This window comes from Lissotriton vulgaris, chromosome 2_1 (assembly GCF_964263255.1).
Source record: "Lissotriton vulgaris chromosome 2_1, aLisVul1.2, whole genome shotgun sequence".
NCBI classification, from domain to species: domain Eukaryota; kingdom Metazoa; phylum Chordata; class Amphibia; order Caudata; family Salamandridae; genus Lissotriton; species Lissotriton vulgaris.
This window is the reverse complement of record NC_141687.1, coordinates 1,445,069,890-1,445,096,617: the sequence shown is the minus strand read 5'-3', so window position 1 is coordinate 1,445,096,617 and position 26,728 is coordinate 1,445,069,890. Positions and strand designations below refer to the sequence as shown.

The following is a 26,728-nucleotide window of genomic DNA, read 5'->3' as shown; positions in this document are numbered from 1 at the left end:
CAGCTGGCAACACAGTGCCATGCTAGGAAATGGCCTAACAAAGTTTACCCTGTGATATCCTAGTTAAGTCTAATTTGTGTGAGAGGCGCACTTTATGCTCACTTTCTACACTCCAGTTGCTGTTCAAGCCAAAATCTTACCAAATAATAAATGCATTTCAGGAAATGGTGCTAGTCAAGTGTATCAAAACAATGCGTACTTGAAGGGAAATGGAACTCCGGGTTACCAGGCGCTACTACTGAATATAGATTCACTGTTTTCTGAGTTACAGTGCCTGGGCATAAATCATCCTTCTAAGGGATAGCAACAGAGTGGTTGATTCTAATAGGCTTGTATTCTAACATAATCGCATTGTGTGTTGAGAAATGCGCTATGAAACGGAACAATTACAAAACAAATGCATTTAAATTGCACCATTTGCTAGAAATTTTCAAAAATCTCATTTGTGGAAGTATGCTTAAGTATATTGTATTTTTTTACGTCCCAATATGTTAAGACCAATTTAACTAGCCGGGTGCATTTTGTAATGCACTATTTGCCCTGAATTTCCACATCCTACTTGCTCCTCTGACCCAATATGCATTTAAATGTAGCATTCACCGTTCATACTGCTAAGATTCCTTGATAGAGACTCTTTAAATCCCACTAAAGGACCAATGTTATTGACTCAGTATGCTTGAAAATGCAACAATGGCCACATATTGCTCAGAAAAATGCTCCCCATATGATTTAGCATACAACAACAGTAAAGAGAGCTCCTATAAGAGATTTTGACAAAGATGCCCTGCCCCCAATGTTCAAAGTGTGACCCCCCCCCCCGAAGTTTGAAGCTAGTTGCGCCCCTGCGCCGCAACCACAGCACCGAAACTGCCCTCATCGCCTCCACCGACGACATCAGGAACATGCTCGACAACGGAGAAACCGTGGCCCTCATCCTCCTGGACCTGTCAGCCGCTTTCGACACAGTCTGCCCCCGCACACTAAGAGTACGCCTCCAAGACACCGGAATCCAAGAGAAGGCCCTGGAATGCAGCACCTCCTCCCTCTCCGGGAGAACCCAGAGCGTCCGCCTACCCTCCTTCCGCTCCGAAGCCACCGAGATCATCTGCGGCGTACCCCCAGACTCATCTCTCAGCCCAAGGTTGTTCAACGTCTACATGGCACGACTTGCCCACGTCGCCCGACAGCACGACCTAAACATCATCTCCTACGCTGCCGACACCGAGCTGATCCTCTCGCTCACCAAGGACCCCCACACCGCCAAAACCAACCTCTACAAAGAAATGAAGGCCATAGTCGACTGGATGAGGAACAGCCGACTGAAGCTGAACTCGGACAAGACGGAGGTCCTCATCCTCGGCTCCACCCCCTCCTGGTGGCCGACAGCACTAGGAGCACCCCCTACACCCACCAACCGCGCACGAAACCTAGAGGTCATCCTCGACTCCTCTCTCTCCATGAAAACGCAGCTCAAGGCCATCTCCTCCTCCAGCTTCAACACCCTCTGCATGCTTTGCAGGATCTTCAAGTAAATCCCCACCGAAACTAGAAGGACGGTCACCCAGGCCCTTGTCAGCAGCAGACTGGACTACGGCACCGCACTCTATGCAGGAGCCCCGGCCGAACTCCTGAAACGACTCCAACGCATCCAGAAGGCCTCCGCACGCCTGATCCTCCACATCCCCCACCGCAGCCACATCACACCCCACCTGAAAGACCTTCAGTGGCTTCCCATCAACAAGAGGATAACCTTCAAGCTCCTCACCCACGCACACAAGGCACTCTATGACACCGGACCATCGTACCTCAACAGATGACTCAGCCTCTACACCCCTGCCCACCAGCTCCGCTCTGCAGACCACGCCCTTGCCACCGTCCCCCGCATCCGAAGAGTGACAGCCGGCGGCAGGTCATTCTTCCACCTGGGGAACGTCCTCCCCATCCAGCTACGGCAGACCGAAGACCTTCTAACCTTTAGGAGACTCCTCAAGACCTTGCTCTTCGAACAGTAGCATCACCCCCCCTAGCGCCTTGAGACCCTCACGGGTATGTAGTGCGCTTTACAAATGCTATGATTGATTGATTGATTGATTGATTGATTGACACCAAACTAGTGCTGCCTGGCACATGTTGAGACAGTAGAGGAGCTGCGCTCCAATAAGCAAGCAGGGCAAACTTGATGTGCTGAGGTATTGCTTGTTTACTGACATTTTAACAATGTCATTTTGTGGCTTTGGCTTGCTTTCGCTATTTTTTTCAGGATTCGTGGGAAATGTTGACAGACACTTGTGCTTGTTCTAGAAAGCAGGTAACGACAGCACATCCAGTGAGGCGTCTTCCAGTCTGTGGGCATTTTCTGTGAACTACATGACTGGCGGGCAAATTAAACGTTCTTTTTCTTGTTGCTTTGCTGACTGCAGGCACAGAGAGAGTGGAACCAGTGGTCCAGGTGGGGTCTCAACAGAAGAGCACTCTGCATGTGCTGAGCAGTCTTCACAGTGCTGTCACTTGCGTGACTGGCATCATGTAGCTTTTTTTTAATTATACCACTTTGCTGGTCGTCCGGCTGGTTCCGCCCGGTCGCCCTTAAGAAGGCATTGTTGCTGCTCGACTGCCCCACCCTGTAAAACAGCATGCATGGGGCCATGTAAGAAGCAAAAACTGCTGTGAGTCAGAGTGAGAAACTCCTGAGGAGAACGGTCTGTGGCTCTCCAGTCACTCTCACACATCTTTAAATAGCACCTGTAGACCTTTACCTTCCTCCCTGGTTAAAGCACCAAGACACATTGCGGCTCAAGACTAAAGAAAGCGAGCTGGGGAAGCTCTGAGCTTGGAGACATACTCACAGGCATTGGTGGGATGCAGCTGTCAGGTAAGTCACGTTAGCACTGATACCTTTTCAAGAGAACAATTATTGGCCACTACCTAAAAAGGATGAATTTATTTATTTGTAACGTGCCATTCTGTATATGCTTACTTTAAATTCTAGTCATTGATCACCACTAGAACACTTTTAAAAGCGCATTCTATTAATATTTATTCTTTGAAGTATGTACAGATAAAGCGTCAAAATTCCAGCTTTTAGTGATTTTACTTATTTTTTACCGTCCTCTACATCAAAATATCTGCCCTGTGTTCATTTGAATTCAGCAGCATGTGCTTAACTGCATTAGGGTGCAACAAAGTGCAATGGCATGGGTTTATGAAACGTTTTAGGATGGTTTCTTTACTTTTTCATCTTCTGGGCACACACATCCTATTAGTGTCCTAACCTTAACCTTCCAAGGGCTTTTGAAGCAGTTTCAAGATATTTTAGGTCTTATTGATCAAAAGGGTGTCCTTTCTAATATTGATCTATTTCCATGCGCTGCATTGCCTGGTTTCGCTTGCGAGATAATGTCAAACTTAGTGTCACACATTTGGTAGTCTAGTGTTACTCCTAAGTACACTGAAACCATGGAAATGTCATACATAATCGATTTAAAACTTTTTTATTCAAATATAAAAAGAAAAAGTACAATATACATTTGGCATTCTTATATACAGTACAAATGTGGTACGCTTCGCTTTTATGTACTCCCTCCCGAAGAGAGAGGGGAAAGGAAGGGGAAAGGAAGAAAGAAAAAAAAAAGTTGGTAGCTATGAAACTCATGGCACTTGGCAGGGCTGGTGTAATTTCTGATATTTATACGTTTCCCCATCTTCATTGCTTGATGTTGTTCACGATAAAGTGTTGCTCATAGTCGTTGAAATATCACTCATAATTATGCTGAAATTATGAAAATGTTGCACATGGCACTCTGAAACCTTGGCAGCTATGCTGTTTCCTTTTAGGCTCATGAGTAAAGATTGCCCTTCTCAGTATGAGGGAGGCTCACACTTTTACTGCACATTTGATGACATTCTACGGAAGCCGATAGATCATTTATATAAAAGTTAAAATTATAGGCTTTGACAGGACTTGATTTATAAATGACTTTTTTATTGTTGACATTACCTGACTGGTCAGTCTGACTTTTTTTTCTTAATGCGATTATACTAAATCTATTGCGAGAAAGTGCCAAATTCGAATCGTTGATGTTAAAAGTTTTAAACCAATGCTGGTAACTGACTGGAAGCAATTTTTTACAGACTTTCCAGTTTGGCCTCTGGCGGGAGAGGCACACCTGTCTTGGTGGGTTTACCTGTCAAGTGAGATTCTTTGTAGGTTAACAATGACGTTTTGAGCAGTGCTTTAAGTGGACAAAAATAAGTGCTGGTACTCATCAAAATTAGGGATAGTCACGGGGTGGAACTTGGGACGGGCATAAGGGCGGTGCTAAAGGCGGAACAAGGGACAGGGCTCAGTTTTTAACCTTTCCAAGGTTTTTATCCAGGAAATCTGCATGCATTGTTAGGATATCGGATGTATCTGTCCATTAGCTTTTTGCACTAATAACCATTTATATAGCACATACTAATAAGTGTTTATTGCTACCCAAAGTAACTCTTTTTTAGCAACCTTAAAAAAATAAAAGATTGAGAAAAAAAACAGTAAGGTACTATATGTATGCCTTGTAGTTGCATGCAGGTCCCTGCTGCAGCGGCATAATTCACTAAGATATATGCCAAGGATGTTAACTTGTGACCTACAGGGAAGACAAGGATCTATGCAACAAAACAGTATCTAGTTGAGCTATCTACATATAAAAAAAATCTGATCTACATGTTGCAGCAGGCACAATAACCCTCTAGGCAATTTGATGGTCCGTTGAACCTTAGATTTGAATGCACACAGATATTTCTAGCAAGTGCATTAACAACCAGAGCTATCCACTTTATTGCTACTCATGGTGCCCCAATCTTACTTACTTAGGAGAAAGGCACTGGCTTCCTGTTTCATACCATTAGTAAATGCTCAGCTGCAAAAAAAGCGAGCAATTCATCAGACAGTCTTTTCATTCTCGTCACTAGTGGTTGTTTCTGTCTAAAATGGAAACCAGTGTTGCTTTCCAAGGGACATTCTTAGTGTAACTTCAGTAAGCAGCATATTCTGTCTGTCGCTGCCACTGGATAATAAATGTTGACACTTGCTGGTGGTGGCTTAACCTTTCAACATTCCATTTCTTTTTTTTTATTTCAAAGTATTTATTGAAAATAAAATTTACAGTATAATACAATGCAGAGTCAAGACAAATTGGCAATTTGGCATTATTACAAATGCTGCTTGACTGTTGCCTGCGGAGAGAAAAAGAGGAGAAAGGAGAAAAGGAAAGAAGGAGAAGGAGAGAAGGAGAAGAGGGGGGGGGGGGTATCGTTCCAGGTGGGCGTCCAGGGCTGTCCACATTCCCCCTCTGGCTGTGTGGTTTGCTGGCTTCATGTGATTGAAAAGGAGTGGTGGACAAAATAAACAGGTTGCACATGTGATTTTAGATGAATAACTGGGTTCTCTGAATACACTCTGTGTAATTAAATATACACCCATATATATATAACACTCAGCAAAGCAAAAAGGGGTAACCCAGTATCCCTCAGAACCTGGGCCTATATACTGTAAACTGCAATGGTTCTGTCAGGTGTAGCAGTTTCTATGTGAGTTAGAAAAAATCATGCAAACAGTCAAAGATTGACAGTTTGCATGATTTCTTCGAACTCACAAAGAAATAGCTATACCCGACAGAACCAGTGTTGTTTACAGCATATATAACACAGCACACATGTTGAAAAAACATCTCTGTTGGATAATTTGAACTGCTTTAAAATCTTTTGTCGACTTTTAAATAGTACTCAACATCTTGTCTTGTGATAGATGTCCTGGCGAATCTGTGTGAAAGAGTGTAATGGCAGCAGTTTACATACAGCGATTTCTCCTACAGAAGCGTCATTGCAGCACTGTGTTAGTGGGAACAATGCCTCTCACACCTTCGACCATTAGGTTTTATAACCACCGCTCAGCGCGCGCTGTGGAAGTACAAGGGATAAACAAACGGCTCTGCAGACACACCTGTGCTCTGATGGCTTCCAGAGCATATGCAGATCACTGTGTAATGGTGACAAGAGCAGCTGTTCTCTTGTACGAGCCTAGCACTGGCTTCCAATGTGATTAAGAGTTGAAGGTACTGCCGAGGTACGAGGTGATTGATGACGGAGCGCCACCTGCATCAAAGCCAGCCCCCCGCCCCCGCCCCCCGCCCCCCTGAGTCCTGGTACTCTCCGTATTCAAGGTAAAGTGCTGGTACTCGATGCGAGAAAATGAAAAGGTGCCGGTACTAAGTACTGGGGAGTACCGGCCCACTTGGAGGACTGGTTTTGAGTCAGGGTGGTGGGGTGCACAGAGGAGCTCAGTGCGCAGCGGGTAGGATCATTGGGGTTGCTAGGCTAGGAGGATCATGGCCAGAGGGACTGGAGGGGGGTGTAGGCCAGACATGCTCTTAGTTACAAAGGTAACTCTTTTTGGAAATTATGTTTAATTATGCTTCCTAGGCAACATTACTTTTTAGACCCCCCGCCTTTTTGAGCAAACTTAAGGCACTGGAAAGTCTGTGCTGGTGCTGCCTATTTGCGCTCATATGTGTCAGAGAAGAGGGGAGACCTGTTCTAATTCTTGTTTAACGTGAGTGTGTTACATTTCTTCCCATGGGGGCCCTGCTCTGCCTGCATGGAAGGCTACAATTAACCGGGCATGCTGTTTTCAGGCAACGGTGCAGAAAGTGAGGAAGGAGTGCTGCAGAAGAGCCAGGGAGCCCGCTCCTGCCAGGGGTGGTGGGGGTGGGTGAGGGGGGGGGGGGACCCGCAGCACCTGCAGCAGAGGTGATGTGGAATTGCAATGTAGATTCGCCCTCAGCCAGCCGTCATCACCTGCAGCTGCGGCCCGTGCAGGTAACATTGATGGGGCAGTGGGATCGCGTGGGGGGGGGGGGGGAATTTCGAGGGACGATGCTGAGGGAAAATTATTTATTTATTTCACCTCAGCATCGTCCCTCAAAATCCTCCCACGAGGCCCCACCGCCCCACTGCTGTTGCCTGCACGGACCGTGGCTGATTCTCCTGTGTGCTGGAAGTAATCACTTTTCCTGTGCTCGGGAAACATCTAAAGCGGGGCTTGAGTAGTCGGCGCTGCGGTCAACTGCCCAAAAACATTCTTTCTAAAAGCTATCTCGACAGAATGCAAGGCTTTTCTCTTGTGCCCTGAGTGGATCGGATATCTTTCTTTTTTCTTTATTCTGTCGTTTGTTTCTCTCGCTGTATATTGTTTCTCTCTCTTCCTCCTCCAACACAATATAGATGTCAGGGGCGTAGGAGACACTACATTTCGTGGGGGTCAGGGGAGGGACAGGCACAACCTTGTGGACTTTCCAGTGACCCTATACAAAACGCCTGTTGCATGAGATCGTATGCCCGCTAAACAAATACAACCCACCGCATAATTTTGAAGTGAAATATTGAGAAAGTCAGGCATGTAGTCACAGTGTGCAAGTATGATTTATTGTTATTTACATTCACAAAGTAATTAGACCAATGTGGAAAAATCATGTACATTTTTTTATAGCGCTACTCGTAGTTCACTCACTCAGTTCTGTGATCTACATGGTACATGTTCTTTGCAGCAGGCAGATTAACCCTCCGCGCTACTTTACAATGAGCCAAACATCCACTAGACACAATTCAGAACTCTCACTAGTTGGAACATTAATCATAAGAGTAATCTTGAAATTGTTATTGCTGCCTGAAAACTGCCTGATGCATAAAGAAGCTCGTGCTTTTCAGCAAAAAATCATTTTTAAACACAGCACTCCCCCTCCTTCCCCTCACCAGCGTCAATGGCAGATGCTGCTGCACCGGTCGTACCGCCCTAAAGCCAGTACTGCTCCCAGCAATGGGGCGGGACAAGCATTTCCAGAAATGGGTCAGAGCTTACCTCATAGCCCTTATATGAGGAAAAATATCTATGTAAGTGTGGGGTGTTATCCGGCACCCACATTCCAACAAGCAAAACAAGTTAAAAGATTTCTTGTAGATGATTTAAGGGACAGTAGACTTCTCCCCTGAGAATGTTTTGACATTTTTGGGATCACATTTCTAAAAAGCTGCAGAGACTTATAGGGCATTCATGAAATATTCCAGTACTTTCATGAGGCACAAGTGAAGCCTGGCTTTTCCTAGGAGTTGATCTGATTTTTCCCAAATGTCTTAAGTCAGAAATAACTTCCACTATACCAAGGTCCTCATTTTTTCATGGGTGAGACCCCTATGCCAAGGAGTACATTCAATGTGACAGTTTCGGAAATTTACCATGGATGCTTCAGCCACACTCGTGGGTACCTCTAAAAATTCCCTACGGTATTCAATGGTCAGCATTTTGCCATTGACACTCCCTGTAAAACGAGTACAGGAAATCTTATGACAAGAGTTACCTCAAATATCAGTTTGAACATTTTCTTATGGATCCACCCCATATGCTAAGAATTATATGCATCATGACAGGGCCTTCGGCCAGGTGTGGTAGCACGTGTTTTGTGCCCCTGCTGCTGTGTATGACTGGGTTAGCAGCATTCTCAGACAATTAGAGTCCCTGCAGCCAATGATGGTGTCTTTAAAGAAGCATGTCAGGGCCTGCTGTTAGCTATAGGTAATGCCTCCCATCCGTATGTTGTTAGTGTCTTTGTCCATAAGCTAATAATATCTTCCAGAAACATACACTCTCACGCACACATTCTCACTATATCTCTTGCACTCTTTCGTAAGTTTTGTACTGTCACACTCACACACAGACACACTGCCACTCACACTTCTATTAGCCAATTTGCTTTTATTGTGTTAGAAAAGCTTGCCATGCTGCTTCTGCTATACATGCTTTGCCTTTTAATTAAACTTAAAAAAAAATATTCTCTATACGCTATTCAAAAATAATAATAGATTGCCACGTCAATGTTTGTTACAAGTATGATGTGAATGAAAAGGGAACTTCCTTAAAATAGCTGTATGGGATTTATATTTGGTTTCACCTGTAGATCAAGCAGTTACAGTATTGGAAATAAACTAATCCACGTTCTAACATGTAATATCACAGCATCCATCTGACCTTATGAAATGCTTGACTTCTTTGGCAATCATGGATTTCACCCAGTAACACTTTACAGTTTTGGGTTTTTGAGACCCAACTTGCAATGTAAAACAAGCCTTTGCAATGCAATAGGTCTTGCATTGTTGAAAGTTAGAGCAATTGGTGGTGATAATCTACTTAAGAAATAGACGTCATACTTTCAGAAGCGTTGCTTGTGCAAGGTCAGCTAAAATAAGAGTTAATCTGCACTTCCTTTACTGTGTTGCCTCTGCTTCCTGCTGGGCCAGACTTTTTATTTTGTTAATGGACTGAAACAGGCAACACATTGCACCTTCACCGGCTGTGTAATGCACAAGCACCTACCAAGGGGACTGGAGTTTGATAGTGGCCATCATTAGTACATACAAGAACCCAAACCACCCGCCCCCCCAATCATCAGTAGAAAGGAAACCAGTAAAACAGCATTGTGGGCTAATGCTCCTGCTGCGGAGACTTATGAGAAACCTGCTGGTGAATGGTCTGAATTTATGTCTGGCTCCTATATTGTTTTTATTATTATTCTGTCATTGATAAACTGTACTTTCGGGCTGATGAATAACACCTGCTACATTTTTCACATATATTGCCTTTTGATTCAGCGCACCTGGACAAGGGCAGCTTGGAAGCGAACATGAGTCTTTGTAAATTTGCTCACAACAGCTCCATTTTGTATTGAGTGAATGTGGCAAGTTATTCCAGCCATCTACAAGTGGATTTGGTGGACACATGTTATACGCTTGTAGCAGAAACATTGTGTGTTCCCTAAGGGTAAATTGCCAGCATGGACAGCCCATGCTCCACTCCTAAAAGCAGCTCGCTGTCCCTCTGCAAGGGGGTTTAACCTGTGCCCTGCAGCACCAATCCAGCCTTGCACCTGGAACATGTAGCCTTTGCAAGCACATTAGACACGTACTGACTGACGAGACAACGCTCGGAAGTTTACCAACATTTTACAGGCACTGTTTCGTGCCTGCAGTACGGACTGCTAGGTCCTGCAACAGAGGTCCAGACTTTGTCCCAGAGGGATGTGATCGTAAAAGAAAGAAGACAGCACTTGTTGAAGTGCTGATCATGTGAATTATTTATCCCCGTCGTACTACAGCAGAGAACCCCTTCAGCAGGAAGAATCCTGGCTGCTCTGTTGTATAACAGACTGGTGGCTTACAGACACTTGCATCAACCATTTTTGCGAGCGCAAACGGTGCGATTCGCAAACACTGTCCATTTACGCCCACAAAAAGGGGCGATGCATCAAGATTCAAGGCACTCACAATTTGAGAATTCTCAATTATTTGCGATTTTTCAAATTGCGATTGTATTTAAGGAATTGCAATTTAGAATAGCGATTTCGCTAATAGAGGCCGCAAATTACCATGAAGTCGAACTTTATGGCAATTTACAAAATACTTCAAAGTTTCCATTGTTGCCATTGGCGATGCAGCGTGCACAATCTAATTTGTTTTATTTATTTATTTATTTACTTACCTCCATTCGGCCGTATGCCGGGGTTTACTACCCCCCACCCTGTCCCTCCCCGCCTCACCGCCCCACATCACTCCCTCGAGGAGCCGCTACTGAAAAGAAAATAAGTGGGAGGGGAGGGGGAAGTGAACAGAACATGCACCCTCAGAATGCCTCTGATGAAAGGCAAATGTTGTGTGTGTTTATTAGCTTGAGGGGGAAGTGCACCAAACACGTTCCCTCAGAATGCAACAGAAGGCCAGAGATGGCCAACCAAAGAAACATTTGATGATGTGTGGCGGGACACATGGGGCAGTATTGACCAACAAAAGTGATGGAATTTAGGAAGGCAGACAAACTAACCAGCCAGAAGCGCTGTGAGTGTTAAATGCCCATATCCTGTGTTTGTATTGTCAATGCTCCATCCATCACCACCTTTGGTTTTTCTTTGTTCGCCCTAAGTTGGCAGGGTATGGTCAGACGTAAGTCCCTTGCTCACTTTGCCACTGGAGTCAAGCAAGCCCGGCTGAAGACGGCTGTCATGCCAGAAACCGGTTCTGGGAAGCTTGATTCCGGTCCAGGGAAGACATGGCTTGGCAGTTCGGACTGGACTGTTCCCATGAGGCACAGGGTCAGACTGATTTGCATATGGCCATGTCTTGACTGGGGGTGAGTGTTTGTATTGTCAACGCTCCGTCCATCACCACCTTTGGTTTTTCTCCATATCCTGAATACAGCGTGCATCTTAAAGAGACAGCGCAAGTGCTGCGTAGGTGAGACCTCAAAACAACTATGTGTCCTGGAATGAATGCTTGGTGAGAAATGTGCTTGTTTGAGAGAGGTTGCAAAGTGAGCAGTGAGAGTGACAGTTGAGTGAAGTGTCACATAAGTGCAGGGTGAGTGGTGTGCTTTTGTAAGTGCAGGGTGAGAAGCGTGAGTGCATGGTGAGTGGTGTGAGTGCAGTGTAATCACTGTGAGTGCAGGGTGAGAGGTGTGCTGATGTGACAACAAGGTAAGTGCAGGGAGAATGGCGTGAGTTCATGGCAAGGGGCATGAATGCAGTGTGGTTACTGTGAATGCAAGGTGAGTGGTGTGTTCCTGTGAGCGCAGAGTAAGAGGAGGATGAGCATGCTTATTAGATTTAAATGTATTTTTTTTAAATAAAAAGAACCCTGCCATTTGGGAAGTTATATAAAGTTTTTGTCACAGATGTACAGCCAAGGAGCTCTGGGGGTTCTGTCTTACTCTGTCATCTTTTTTGTTCCTCCCCATCTCAACCCCTGGAACACAGTGCTCGCTGCTTCCATCATCCAGTGCTCCGTTACCATTCATTTTAATCTACTCTGACTATGTATGCTCACCCAGTAGACCAAACATTTGTGTAATCTCCAGTGGCGTAACGAAACTTGAGGCCCCCCCCTGCAAAGTATATGGAGGGGCCCCCCATCTCCACGTCAGTCAAGAGCACTCGGGCCAGCGACCCACCATACTGCAGGGGCTCACGCCAGCCATAAAAAAAGGATTCTGGCTCCTCCATTGGTCACATCCGCCCTTTCATCGGGCGATTTGCACATATCAGTAAAGACTGCTGCTGCGCCCTGCAGCAAAATTACATAACACTGCCTCCAGCCGGCCCACCAAACACATCCTCCTACTTGATGACCAACCTTCAAGCGAAGCTAGCTCAGTTAAACACCTCCAAACACAGGCCACTGCCTTCATGCCTGCCACTAATGCATCCATTAACTCTACTCTCACCCCTACGTAACCCGCAGTTATGCTTTTCTGCCCGCCTTTAAAACCACTCCTCGGATGTCACTTCAAACCTGCGATCGACGACCACTGTTCCCCTGTCCACCACCGACAGAAAGACGGATGGCCGGTCCCCATCTAACAACTGCCTACCAGTAAAGACAGAGCCTTTCAGCTGCTGCCCTCCCCAATGCCACGTTGGTAGTTTAAAACATGTTAAGCAATCTCTTCAACTGACCACCGCAAAACAGTTCTTCCTGCTAGCCTCTACGGCATCAAAGCCATTCCTGCTACTTTTCATCCTCTGCATGATGCACACAATAGTATTAAATGTACCAAGGGTCCAAGTTTTTGTTTCCTCACACCAACATTATTGTACACTATGCACCCCACTAAACCATACCTCCTGTCAAAGGCAAACCTAATCACATGTGTAGCACCAGTCAGCAAGTACCCCAAGGACAAACACAGAGAGAATGCACAATTCATGCAATTAAACCTATAGTGACAACGTAGCATTTCCCCACCCACTGTCAACCCAGTGAAGTCTACAACTGCACAGTAGCCATCAATACCGGCAACATCTAAAGCGCATTTCCACTTCTTTTCAATGGCAGCTCCTGATACATATACCTATGACTTCTGGGTGACATCTACCACAGACCACAGCATTCTTTGTCTCCGTAAGACTAACTGAATGCTGTCGGTGAACGCTTCTCTTCTCCCTTCCTTACTAATAACTAATGGAGGATAATGAAAAAAATATATAGTATTTTCTTATGCAAATAGCGTATGAAGCATTTGCTGCCCGCAGTCCTCACCAGATCCACACGTATCAATATTTGATTTTGCACCTTCCTTTCAACCTTATTATTATCTGGAGATGTTTTTTATCCCTTCCGTGAACTGGGAAAAGCAATACCTTGCACAAAAACAAGTCCCTTTAACCCCTTCACTGCTGGCCCGTTTCCGCTCCTGTGCTGTAAACAAATGAACAGGGGCGGGCCATGACGAACCCCAGCCGTCATCAGCACACGAGCACCGTAGTGCATGACGGCTGGGGTTCGTCATCAGCATGCAAGGGGTTAAAACCTTTGCTACTTATAGAGGCTCGCAAAGCAAACAGGTAACTCATTCTAGGATTGTAATTACTGCTTAGAAGTGTGGAAGTTAATACTGTGACGTAAGATGATTTTTTTGCATGTCTGCCAGACACTTGTTCTTCCCTGCATGGACACACAGTGCAACAATACAATTTAGCTTAACAAATTATTCAGAAATGTACCGGAAGGTAAAAAAACACAGCCCATATTATTTTGACAAAGAAAAATAGACAAACGTCCACTTTATACCCCATAACATAAAAGCCTTAGCGTGCACAGCTTGTCCAAATCCACGCCACCTAATTCAGCCCTGCCAAGTACCACACATCTGACGTTAGACTAACGCATTTCAGTGTGGTGATCTGCATCACCGCACTGAAATGCAAAATCACGCATAACAGGCATCGCGCCTCCTCGGGTACCAGTGCTGCTAATCAATGCTGGTTTAGTATTATTTCCATGTGCCGATGTCTGTTTTCTGGTGCTTCCAGTAGGAAACTGGCTCTATATATACTACACCAAAATGAGGTATAGTGTGTATAGAGTCCAGGTGACCCCAGGATAGGCAGAGGTTGAAGTTAGATAGAACCTTACTCTCTATTTGTGGTAGAGTGGTTGAGCAGTAAGGCTGTATCAGAGGACAGTGTTAAGCATTTGATGTACACACTCAGTCATCAAATTAATTCACACAAAAATATATACTGTTGTTTTATTTTTAGAACCAAGCAAGCCTGGCACAGCTAAGCATTAAAAGCTTTACAGTAATACGTTGCTGATTGTAGAACAGTTTGAAAATGCAATAGGAATTGTACTTTGTTTGATTTACAGGGGATGCCGTAGGTTGCAATACTTAGTAAATACAGTACATTGAAATGAATAGGCTGTTTCAGTAAATTACAGGTAAGTTACTTTTTACGTTACTTTTCTAACTCGGTGCTGGATACCTAGATTCAGCACTGGGACATTTCCTGCAAACAGGTAAGTAAATACATTTTGGGTATTCTTGTGATTTTTAAAGACTATTTCTAGATTTCAAAACTCCACACTTAGAAACTTTTTGGAAGAATATTGTCAATGTTATCCTAAGGAAGAAAAACAGATTATCGGTTCACAGGTAAGTTATCGATGGTGGGAGTTAAGGTTCTGGGGTTAGACTCAGGTGTCCCCCGGGGTCAGTGATGCACTCTTGTTACATCCTCAGCGGCACTAGGGCGGCCGGGTGCAGAGTATTGAGGCTCAATGTTATCCCATGTGGGATAGGGGGCCTCCTGTTGGTGGCTGCTGGCCAGCAGGCCACTGGGTTGTGGGAGCAAATCTCCTAGAATTTAGGTCAGGGCAAATGGGGAAATAAAGTAGCACAAAAGGCGCACCCTCAGCGGCACTGAGGCGGCTGGGTGTAGAGTGCTGTTTCGACATCGGGCGCCCTGTTGTTTTCAATGGAGAACCTCTGGTTTACAAAAGCACTGCAGACCGGGAGACACAGTACTTCTGGATACGACAACCACATTGAGAGGTAAGTTGGGAAGTTAGGGGTTGGTTAGGCACCATCGGTTTGGGCACCCAAAGCTGTGGGGCGTCAGGTGCAGGGGTTCCTTTTGGGGTCGGATCTTCTTACCAGCTCCTGGTCGCGGTTAGGGGGGCCTTCTGAATTTGGACCGCAGGCGTCGGCTGGAGGCTTGAGGCAGGTCAAGGCAAGTTCGAGTGGGCATCTTCCTCTTGTTAGCTGGCTGTACTGCTGCTCTGTCCTACTTCTTCTTTTCTTCTTGTCATTTCTGGATCTGAGGAAGTAAGGTTCAGGGTGCCCCCTAAATACTAGATTTAGGGGCATTACAGGTAGGTAGAGGGCAGGGACCAATGGGTCCCTTCCCTAGGATGGGTACACCCCCTGTTGTGCCACCCTCCAGTGGGAGAGGGGCACAAGCCTGTACCTGGTTCGTTGGGTCCCCCCATCCTCAAGATGGCGGGTACTTGGAGTTGGGCTGCATCTCGCCTCCCCCAACTAAGGGGTGGAGTTGGCAGAGGTGGGCACACCTCTCTTCCTCACTTGTTTTTCCCACCGGTTCTCCCGCCCAAAGTTGAGGGCAGAACCAGTGGGCACCAGTTGCTGAAAGCAGCAAGTGGTCTGGGGAAGCTCACAAAGGCGGCAAGCCTTTCAAGCTTCCCCTTTGTGAATCCTGCCCATCCTGGGGGAGGAGGCTTGGCACCTCGTCCCAGGATGTGCATTGTTTCAGGCCCCCGAGAGGCTCTCGACCCAGGGGTCCAGAAACATGTCTGTTGATAGCAACCTAAGCAGCCACTCAGTCGGGACACTAGAGGTGGGTTCGTTTTCAGGGGGCATCTCTGAGATGCCCTCTGTGTGCATTTTTCATTAAATCCCACATGGGCATCAGTGTGGGTTTAATGTGCTGAGAAGTTGGATACCAAAGTTCTCGGTTTTCAGTGTAGCCATTATGGTGCTGTGGGGTTCGTAATGCCAAACTCCCAGCACCATTGTCAGAGTCAATTGTGTTACAAACACACAGGAGCAGAATGATGCCTTTTCCCAACTCTCCCCTAGCTACCTCTCCGCCGGGTTTTATTGACACCCAAGCAGGTAAGTACCGAGGGGGGAAAGGGGAGTGGAAGAGAGAAGAGACTGCCCTGTAATCTTCTTGGAATTCTCTGCCTTGTCTTCTTCTTTTCCTCAGGCTGTAACAGGTAATTCAACTTTCACTTACTCTATTAACAATATACTGCTATTTATAAATGCATTTATTTTATATGTTCCTTATCTTACCAGAAATTTTCCTTGGGCTTGCCTCTCTTCTGTAGAATGTGTTGATTATTTATTTTTATTAATATCCGTTCTTCTTTTCTTGCTTTTCAGTTTCTGATTGATTTCCACATCTACTTCGCAAGGGAAATAACAGGGTGAGTATTTATACACAGTGAAGGTTTCCTAGATCTTCCGTATTCTATTCTACTCACTTGTGTTCTATTTATTCTATTCTTTGTGATCGTGGTGAAAGATTCTTTTATCCAAATGGTTCTTAAGGTAACTCAGAACTGAAGGCAATAACGAACCCTTTTCATGTCTAGTTTAAACCTTTAACAACTTAAACGCAAGGCTTCACATATATTTCACCAAATACTAACTCATAGGTGCTGCTTAAAACGCTTCTTCAATAATTCAGTGTGCAATAACTGAAAACATTTCTTTATATCAATACTTGCGCACAAATTGAAATAACTGTTGTCACTTCCTCAAAACTGTGAAGTGAACTCAACCGGACACTCTGCCCATAAGCCAAACACAACGTTCATAGCCAAATTACCAGGAACACTACTCCAGACACATGCGCATTGAAAATAACTCGGGGACACATGCGCACTGACAAAAACTCGGAAACACTGCTGTTGGAACATGCGCTCTCTAGTCTGCTGGGTAAGCTTGCAGAAACACTAACCTTCGTTTCACTAGATTCTTTAGCCCGACGAAGAAGAAACGCTGCCAAAACGACGTCTCCTGACTGTCTAATCCCGACGACTTTCAAGGTAGGTCCTAACCGGGTCAGAGTCTTGCCGAAGTGCGCCACAGAACGTTGGGGCGCGCTTCACCTGAAGTTCCCAATTAAGTGGGCAGAACATCTAGACTGCTAAACAACGAGTGTGCTGGCGGCCATCTAAGATGACCAGCGTTGCTAGCACACACTCCAACTCCAAGAAGGAAGAGTCCTAGATTCAGCAGGTTGTGGAAAGGGGGAACAAACAGTGGCCATCACAGGGTTTATGAGGAGGAAATCTCCCGTGAGCCCTGACAACCATATACTCTTAATGGCAGCACTGCACTTACAATGTCCAAGAATGGACTTAGACACTGTAGGGGTACAAAGCTCATGCACCTGTACCCTCACCACTGGTATAGTGCACCCAACTAGAGGGGTGACTGAACTATGCCAGGGCAGTGGGTTGTAGGCATGGCACACAGGGATGTGCACCATGTCGAATCTTCACTTTGTTCTGCACCAAAACACGCAGCCTGTAAAGGCAGTGTGTGAGTGTAGTGGTACAGGACCTCTACGGGTGGCACAATAAGTGCTGCAGCCCTAAGAGGCCTATTCTGGTCACAGAGCCCTGGGTACCTGTGGTACCATTTACCAGGGGCCTGTGGCCAGAGATGCCAATTGGCTTTGTTTTGGGGAAAGAACACAGGCCCTGGGAACCTGATTGGCAGGTACCCAGGGCACACCAAGTAAAAGTGCATCAGTAGTCTAACAAAGAGTGGAGGGGTTACTGCACAGAAACCCACTTTCCTACACTTCCCCTGTCTCCTAAACGCGATGCGGTAAATTTCATTATGCAGTACAGCTGCCTGTGTGGTACTCCTGTAATGAATGTCCCTTTTCTATACCCACAACATTTTGCTGTATTTCCGTAGTATGTCCATAAAGTTAGGTCTCGCAAGGATTTGTTGCAGGCGCACGCCATGCACCGGCAGCCCTACGATGTCAGCTGTTTCAAGTGCGACATATGCAAGGATTGGCTCCTGACGGGAGCTATGAGCTCGAGAAGGGCACGGAGCTCTGGAGTGGGTGATGTGACCCGGGATAACCTCTGCCTCCCTGCGGGGAGCAATGTGCAAAAATGGACACTCTTCATGGAGGACCCGGGATCTAAGATTCCAACACGATGACACCATAGCGCTTAATTGCCCAATTTCATTGCTGTTTTGTTGTTGGGGGAACGGAAATAAACGATGAGTAAGTATTAAAGGAATAACATGTGGGAGTCTGTTTCCAGGCTGATTCCTACTTGTTTTCTTCAAAACTTTCACATGGCTGTAATAGCTTCTTTCAGCAGGAGACATACCGTAATGAAAAACAAAAACGTATATTGTGAAGGTCCCGTAAGTCCTGTGGCCTAGGTGTATTGGTAACTCTTACCTGTGTCAGAGCATTGATTTCTTCAGATGCAAGATAGATATATAGCTGCACTGATTATGTTATTTTAATTTATTAGGGGCACTAGCTGCCCAAGAGGGTTTTCCCGGCGCCAGCCTGTAAGGAACAGAAGGGAATGAAAAGAAATTATTGGATAAATACCCAGGTTTTTAGGCATTTACAGAAGTTGCCGTAAAGAGTTTCAGTGCGAAGCAACACAGAGAGAGAGTTCCATAAGGAAGGCCCCAAGCAGGCAAAAGAGCGGCCTCCCATGGGTAATCGTCTAACTCTTGGGGCCGAAAATTTTGCCTGAGTGGCAGAGCAGATCATGCAAGAGGGCAGGTGGAGATGAGCCAGAGCCTGCAAATATTGTGGGTGTTACATTGAGTAATTGCTAAATGAGTGACAATAGTTTCTGAAAGCGTTACTGTACCCAGGTGACATTGTATTGATACTGCACATCACACTCTCGGAGTGCATAGACATAACCTCCCCTCCCCTTACTGCCATGAATTATTGCTCCTCAGAGGGTTTGCGCCTCTAGTCATCTCTCGTAGTTCCACCTGTTACTGTGGTCAGTCACCTGGCAGCCATTGAATGCCTGTTGGCCCTCCTGTGGTCCTCAATGCTCCTCTTTTGACCAGAGCCCATCAAGAGTCATGCTCTTACAGTCTACTATATTGCCTCATCCAGCCTCTCAAGTTCGGTCCTCTGCCTGCTGGGCGCAGGCCCATGAGGCCCAATTTATACACCCACACAGAAGAGGCCTCAGGTCCCCATCCGTCCAGCAGGTGTTGTATTAATGCACCTACAGACCTTGTTCTGCAGACAAGCTGATTGCACTGAGGGTCTAAGTGCCTACCGTGGTGCAGGGAGCTGTGGCCTAACTCTAGTCTGGGATCATCAGAAGCACCACTGCACATACTGCTTCAGGGGCGGATCTCCCCTCCTCACACTCCTGGCTAAATGGACGAAACACTTCAGCCCAGGGCAGTCTGGCCCCACATAGTCCTAAAACATGTTAGATCCCAGGTGCACCCTATCTCCAACAGAAGATCACTGAGGAGGCACTAGAGGGTAAGTCACTGGGTCTTACTGTGATTTTAGCATCCCAGAAATGGACTGATTACTCATAGATGAAAGCAGCTCTTTTTGGAAGGTTTAATCTGACAGATTAGCATTTAAAAACAACTTTGCAGAATTTATACGCAGAGTAACCAGACATTATGGGAGGCCTGATTGGACCTTGAATGAACTGCCACTTTTAAAGTGCTGGAGTAAGTGTAACCTGGCGCAGGCAAACCTCTGATTTCTGCAGAGAACATCCTATGTATTGATGGAAAACTGCTTGGCGCTTGCAAGTTTGCAAAGACACCTGGCAGGCTGGTCACCATGAGGGTGCAGCAGAATACACCTCAATTCGAGCACATTTTCACACTGATTCCCTCATAGATGCCAAGGTTTCACATTGGTAAGTGTGACGTTTTCATAATTTAACTGTAATAATGGGTGACATTCACAGTCTGACTGCTCAGTTTTCAGTAGCACACTTTAATTCAGTGACTTTCTTAGAGTTTCTAGTTGCTCAAATGGGCGTCATTTCTAATATTTATGTTTCCCTCCTCTTCAATGCTTGATTTGCTCACGAGAAAGTGTTACTCGGAGTCGTTGAAATGTCACTCATAATTACACTGAAATTATGAAAATGTCACACATCACAATCTGATACCTTGGCAGCTATGCTAAGTCTACTACACAGTACCTTTGAACATCTCATAATTCCATGCCACCCAAAATGTATTTCTACTATAAATACGTTTTTTTTTTTTAATTTGTTTTTATTGTTGCATCATAATACCTGGGCACAGAGAGAATCAACTGCCGGCGTGGCTTCAACATTCAGCCACGGTCAGCCATGCGCGCAACTTTTCTGTGTACAAACTTGTGGAATTTGACATTTCTTCCATGAAACAGTACAGATCAGTCAGATAAGTTCTCAGGCTGGGATCCTATAATCGTGCTCCGTAAGGGAGAAGGGAGGATACTAGTGGGTACATGAATGCCCGCCTTGGTGGCGTAGGATCGGGGTCTGTACAGTTCTTATAACTGTATTACCAGTAACTGGGGAAACACAACTGTGGAGGGGAGCATATAGGCGTTAGCAGGTGCTTGGTAGAAGAAAAGCAGGTGTTGGATGTCGGGAGACAAGGGGTTCCCTCAAAGTGCGCCCATATCAAGGTGGTGTAGTCAGAGAGCGGGAGCATTCCATGTTAGTGCTTAGTGGGATGGTCAGTGTGGGGTCAGGGTCTTGACCAGGAGCTATGTGTTCACTCGGGAGAGGGAGGGGGGTTGGGGGGGGGGCGTAGGTGGGTCTTCTGTGCGCAGGGACTGCCGGAACCTGTGTAGGAGCATGGCCCATTCCATGGAGATGGGATGTTTACGCGCGCCCCTGGCTTCTTCCTCCCTCAGGGCATCCTCCTCCGCCGCCGCCCACTTACAAACTGCTCCCGTCCAGGCTGCTATCGGGGGACCCTCCGGGGATCGCCAATGCATAGCTATGCATCTGTTTGCCAGCAGCAGCGCCAAGGACACGAACCGCCTGTGTACAGGTTCTTGTTTAGGGATATGTAGGATGCCTAGTGCGCTGGATTCCCAGGAGGCTAGTGTTGTGAGGCCTGTGAGATCTGCCAGTGTGTCGTGCACCGTTTTCCATAGGGAGTGGAGGTCGGGGCAGTCCCAAAACATGTGACGGAAATCTGCATCGGGGGATCGACACCTGGGGCATAGGAATTGTGTGGATGGGTAAAACCGTTGTAGGCGCGCCGGTGTGAGGTATGCCCTGTGTAGTATATAGTATTGGATGTTTTTGAATCGAGCATTCCTGGAGACGCGTTTCGGGGCCTTGAGCGCCTTGGTCCACTCTGAGCCGTGTAGTGCGCGACCGATGTCCTCCTCCCATGTGGCCCGTAGGGCCATCAGGGGGGTGTGCGAGAGTTCCTGGATTGATTTATACAACCAGGTGACCAAGTGGCGTCCCACTCCCATGTGTAGGATAGTGTGTATTACTGGGTGCGTGTCTGGTTCCCCTGCCCTGAGATTATGGTAGGGGCGGAATCCCTTGAGTAGCTGTCGATGCCTGAGGAATTGACCTGGGGGAAGGTCATATTCTGCGGCCAGCTGAGTGATTGGTTTCAGCTGTCCTTCCTCAAAGAGCGACTCCATATCCATGATGGCGCAATGTGTCCACTCAGCCAACATTGGCGCCGAGAAATAGGAGTCCTGTCTGGGGCATCCTGCCAGCGGTAGTAACGGGGAGTATGGGGTCCTACTTGGGGCCATCCGGTGGATCCGCATCATACATTGGCGCGCTATCGTGACTTGGTGGGGGTATGTTCGTCTGGGTTTGGTGCCCGGGAGAAGGAGACGGATGAGCTCCGGGGTCGGAACTCTACCGGTCGGGGGGGGGAAAGTCTCCTGGGTGTAGCGGTCCGCTGTCCAATACGATAGCCATTGAAGCTGTGCCGCCAGGAAGTAGGACTCGAAGGAAGGAGCTCCGAGTCCGCCTTGTGTTGTGGGGAGTTGGAGGGTTTTCAAGGCCACTCTGTGTTGGTTCGCGCCCCAAATAAGGGTACCTAGGAGAGAGTTGAGGTCCAGAAAGAAAGATTTGGGCGGCACCACCGGCAGGTTCGTGAAGTGATAGAGAAGTCGGGGGAGCATCACCATTTTTGCCAGGGCTATCCGTCCTATCGGGGCCAGCGGGAGCTTGTTCCAGAAGGCTACAGTCGTGCGTAGGTTAGCGAGCACCTTCCGGTGATTGCCATCAAAGATGTCCGCCGGAGAGTGGTACAGACGGATACCGAGGTACCGAGGAGCTTCCGCGGACCACAAGAGTTTATGGGTTCCCAGCCCGACGTCCCGGGGAGGTAAGCGCAGGTGGAAGGGGTAGATCGTGGACTTGTCCCAGTTCACCTGGAGTCCCGAGGCGTCCGCAAACTCTGTCAGCGCCACTCCTATGGGAGTTAGATCCGCCTCTATGTCTCGGACATATATTAGGAGGTCATCTGCGTACGGAGAGACGCAATGCGTATCGTCCGTGAGCGGGATGCCCCAATGGATTCCCTTCTGACACAGTCTGACCGCCAGCGGTTCGATGGCCAGGGCAAATAAAAGGGGTCATAGGGGGCACCCCTGTCTCGTGCCTCGGCGAACCTCGAATGTAGACGAGATGTGTTTCCCAATCCGCACTCGCATTGTTAGGTCGGTGTACAGGAGGCGAGTGTATGCCATGAGTGTCGGGCCAACGTTGAGACGACTCAGGATCGCGAATAGGTACGGCCAGGTGAGAGTGTCAAACGCCTTTTCCAAATCCATAATCAGGCAAGCGGCGCGTGGGAATCTGTCCCGAACCTGATCCTGAACATGGAAGACGCGGCGGATATTCTGTGAGGTGTTCCTGCCCGGCACAAACCCACATTGGTCAGGGTGGACCAGTGGGCGTATGACCTGGGTGTACCTGTCAGCCAAGATCTTCCCGAGGACCTTTCAGTCCGCCGATAGGAGCGTGATAGGACGATACGATCCCAGTTGGAGAGGGTCCCTGTGGGGTTTGGGGAAGGTCACAATTACGGATTCCCGCAGTGACTGGGGAAGCACTCCCAGATGGAGAGCTGCCGCGAACATCCGAGCCAGTCGGGGAGCCAACAGGGCAGAGAATGTCGAGTAGTACTCCAGTGGGAAACCGTCGAGCCCCGGGGCTTTATTCCGGGAAAGGGCGCTTAGTGCCTGAGTGATATCCGAGGGTGTTATTTTAGTGTCAAGCGTGCGCTTGTCGGCGTCCGATATCGTGGGCAGCGTCAGTGAATCGAGGAAGCGATACACGCATGATGGAGTGTAGCGGGTTGGGGCCTCGTATACCTGTGCGTAATGGTGTTGGAACGTCAGGAGGATCTCGGCCTGGGATCGCACTAGTATGCCTTCCGGATTGATAATGTCCGTAATTGGCTTGGTCTCGGTGTCCTGCCTTGCCATCCAGGCAAGCATTGCCCCCATTTTGTCCTGTTCTTTGTGTACTCTGGAGGCATAGGCCCGAAAATTATACTTCCGGAGATCGGCGCAGGCAGCTTGGTATACCGACTTCGCCTCGGCCGTGAGCGCGACGTTCTTTTCCGAGTCATCGGTTCGTTTCGTAAGCGTAGCCAGGCGCCGTTCCGACGTGAGGAGTGTCTGTTCTAGTGTGCGGCGAACCCCTGCAATTTGTTGTATGCATTCCCCCCGTGCCACCACTTTGAATGCATCCCACTCCACTAACGTCGATGATGCTGAATCCGCGTTGTGTAGGAAGTATTCCTGTATGCTGGTTTTGTGCGTATCTCTGAAACCTGGTCTGATAAGCAGTCCTTAGGAAGGCGCCAGGTGGGGACTGGCTGGTGTGGGGGGCGCCAGATCAGGCGTAAAATGTGAGCATCGTGATCCGAGAGGATCCGACCCAGGTAGTCCGAGGATGTTACCTTTGGGAGGATAGGTGCAGAGCATAAGAACCTGTCCAGACGGACCCGAAGGTTGTGTGGAATCGAGTGGAACGAGTAGACACGGGCCAGCGGGTGTAAGTGTCGCCACGCGTCAGTGAGTGCCCAGTGTGTGGTCCAGGCTCTGGAGAGTTCCGCCTGTCGGGGGGTTGGGGAGCCTGCGGGGGTGTGTGATCTGTCCAAAGCGGGGTTCAGCGTGCAATTGTAATCACCTCCCAAAATCCATGGAATTGTAGTGAATTGGGCCAGGACGACTGTGAGGTGATCCCAGAATTTATCTTGTTCAGTGTTAGGGGCGTAAATGCTGCCCAGGAGGACCCCTTGCCCGTCTAAGATTCCTTCTAATAGTGCGTATCTGCCCTCCCTGTCAACCACCCGTCTAAGTGTTCGAAAAGGGGTGCTTGGCCTAACCCACACTAAGGCGCCACGAGCGAATGCTGAGTAGGTCGTGGCACAAAAGGTCCCTCGCCATTTGGCCTGTAATCGGCCCAGTTCGGCAGCGTTGGTATGTGTCTCTTGTAACAGTGCTACGCAAGCTGACATGCGCTTAATGTAGGAGTAGACGGAGTAGCGTTTGCTAGGTGTGTGGAGGCCCCGTACATTCAGCGTGAGGACGTTAACGTCCGACCGTGAAGTCGCCATTGCTGTGATTCCGTGCTTGTGAGTGGGGCACCCTTGTACCTCCCAAGGACCCCGAGGTCCTGTGTTTCGTATGTGCTCCTGCGTGCCATGCTTCCGTATGTGTGGGGGAGGGTCTAACGGGGGCTACAACAGGTAGAACCAAAGGTGGGGAACAGTCCCAATGCCAGGGATATACCACCGGGGGTGGCATATCCAAACTAGTGTCCCACTAGGGGAGAAATATAACAAAATTCTGTGGGGGTGGCAGCGTGTGTTACTGCCGGGCTTATTCGCGGATCGGGCTGTTGTAGGAGAGATGACATTCGCGTGTGTGCATATACAGCCAACTAACTAAGCCTCTTTGGCGCGCAAACTTCGCACAGCGCGATCAACAACCAAAAAGAAAGAGGATACAGCAATCGTCCAATTGTTCATCCTGAAGAGGTGCCAGGTTGGCCTGCTTGGGTAGTGTCCGTTGTATGCACCGCAAGGAGGGGAGATGAGATCGGACCAAATCCTGACATTTTGCCGTCGCTGTCCCGGTCCTTCTCAGAGGTGAACAGGTGTGGTTGGCTCTCCAGGTCCGAGGCTTGGGAAGAAGTGTGCAGTTTGGTCACTGCCCGTAGGGCGTCCCGCCGCTCCTGCATAATTTGCGTGAGATCGGGCGAGCCCGAGGGTGAGGATGCTTGACTCTTGGAGGTGTCTGTCCGGGTGTGATTCGTGCCTCGTCTTCTGGATCGTCGTGAGTCGTTGTTTTGTCTCCGCTGGGGACCGGGCTTAGGGATCAACGGGCAGTGGAACTCCGCCGAGTCCTGTGCATCCTCCATCTTGGTGAAGAATATGGATTTCCCGTTATGAAGCACCTTAAGGCGGGCCGGGAACAGCAGGGAGTATTGGAGAATATTTTCGCGGAGACGCCTTTTAACCTCCAGATAGGTCGAGCGTTGCTGTTGTACCTCGCGGGCATAATCCGGGAACACCATGACCTGTTGGTCTTCCACTTGCAAGGGGCCTGCCACCCGGGCCGCGCGAAGCACCGCATCACGGTCTCGGAAATGTAGGAACTTAGCCAGCATAGGGCGTGGAGGTAGGCCCGGCTTGGGTTTCCTGGCGGGGACCCTGTGTGCCCTTTCGATTGAGAAGAACGCTGACCGCTCTGACTCGGGGGTAAACGAACTGGTCCATGATTCCATATAGGTCAGCGGGTCCGAGTTTTCAATCCCCTCCGGCAGTCCCAGGACGCGGCTGTTGCAACGTCTTGAGCGTCCCTCCAAATCGATTGTGCGCTCCTCGAGGGCCGCCACTCGGCGCATGACTTCCTTCATGTCTGCTTCTTGCGTTTTCACCGTGGGCTGAAACGCTGCCACGTTTCGCTCTCCCTCCTTCACTCTATCCACCAGTTTGCGGTGATCGTCGCGGATTAGGCTGATGTCCGTCGTCAGGGCACCCAGACGTTCCTCCATAGAGAGCCGGGACATTTCGATAGCCGCCAGTACCTGATCCAGTTTCGCCGATAGCGTGGGATCCGCGTTTGGCGTGTTTGCCTGAGTCCATGTCCTTGTGTGCGGCATTTTCTCGATGGCCGTTTCAGGGACGGCAGTCATCTGCGTGCCCCTTGGTTTCCCCATTGGGCTGTGGGAGAGGGCGCCGCGGCGTCGTGGAGTCCTGAAGCCACGGGTAGTTGGGGCGAGGGCCAATCCTGTGGGGGTCAAGTAAGCAGTCTTTGTGGCTGTCGAGGTACCCCTGGGCTCGCCTCGGGGCCCCTCCGGTTCGGTGGTGGGGCCTGCGTTGGCGTCTGCAGGCTCACGGCAGCAGGCTATTGGCGTGGTATGGGGCCAGCTGCACCCCTCTCCCCTCGAGGCTGTGAATAGTCTATGGCGGGAGTCGAGGTAGGGTGGGCTGAGTGGAGGGTTCCTGTGGAACCGTGGTGGTGAGGAGCTGGTCTTATTGTTGCGTGCCTCCGCTGTATCCTGGGGGGGGTCGCCGCCGCCATCGTTATGGGGAGGCCCGGACCAGGCCTGGTATCTGAGCCCTTCCGGGCGCCATGTTAAGGTCAGGCAGCCCGATCAGCGGGGCTGTCCGCTGTGCCAGGAATGTCTATGCTGCTTCGTTCCCCCGTCCAGGAAGTGCGGTGTTGGGTGACCGCTGGGGGTCTCAGGGGGGGTCGGAGGCCACTGGGGAGGTAGCGATGAGGGCCCCCAGGGGGGGGGGAAGGGGGGAGCTGGCACTTACCACCCGTCGGGAGCTTCTCCGTCGCAGGAGGGT

The 26,728-nt window shown here is 48.5% G+C and overlaps 1 protein-coding gene across 9 annotated transcripts in view; it reads left to right on the top strand.

Moving 5' to 3' along the window:
• LOC147732730 (NXPE family member 4-like) overlaps positions 1-26,728 on the top strand; it is a 572,962-nt gene that overhangs the window by 411,221 nt on the left and 135,013 nt on the right. For 8 of the 9 annotated variants that reach the window (XM_086957288.1, XM_086957286.1, XM_086957290.1 and 5 more), the window contains one exon: positions 16,265-16,308. The gene's annotated coding sequence lies outside the window, so the exon portion shown is untranslated. Of the gene's footprint in view, positions 1-2,555; positions 2,873-16,264; positions 16,309-26,728 lie in introns of those variants that run through there. The other variant, XM_086957282.1, reaches the window with a different exon arrangement.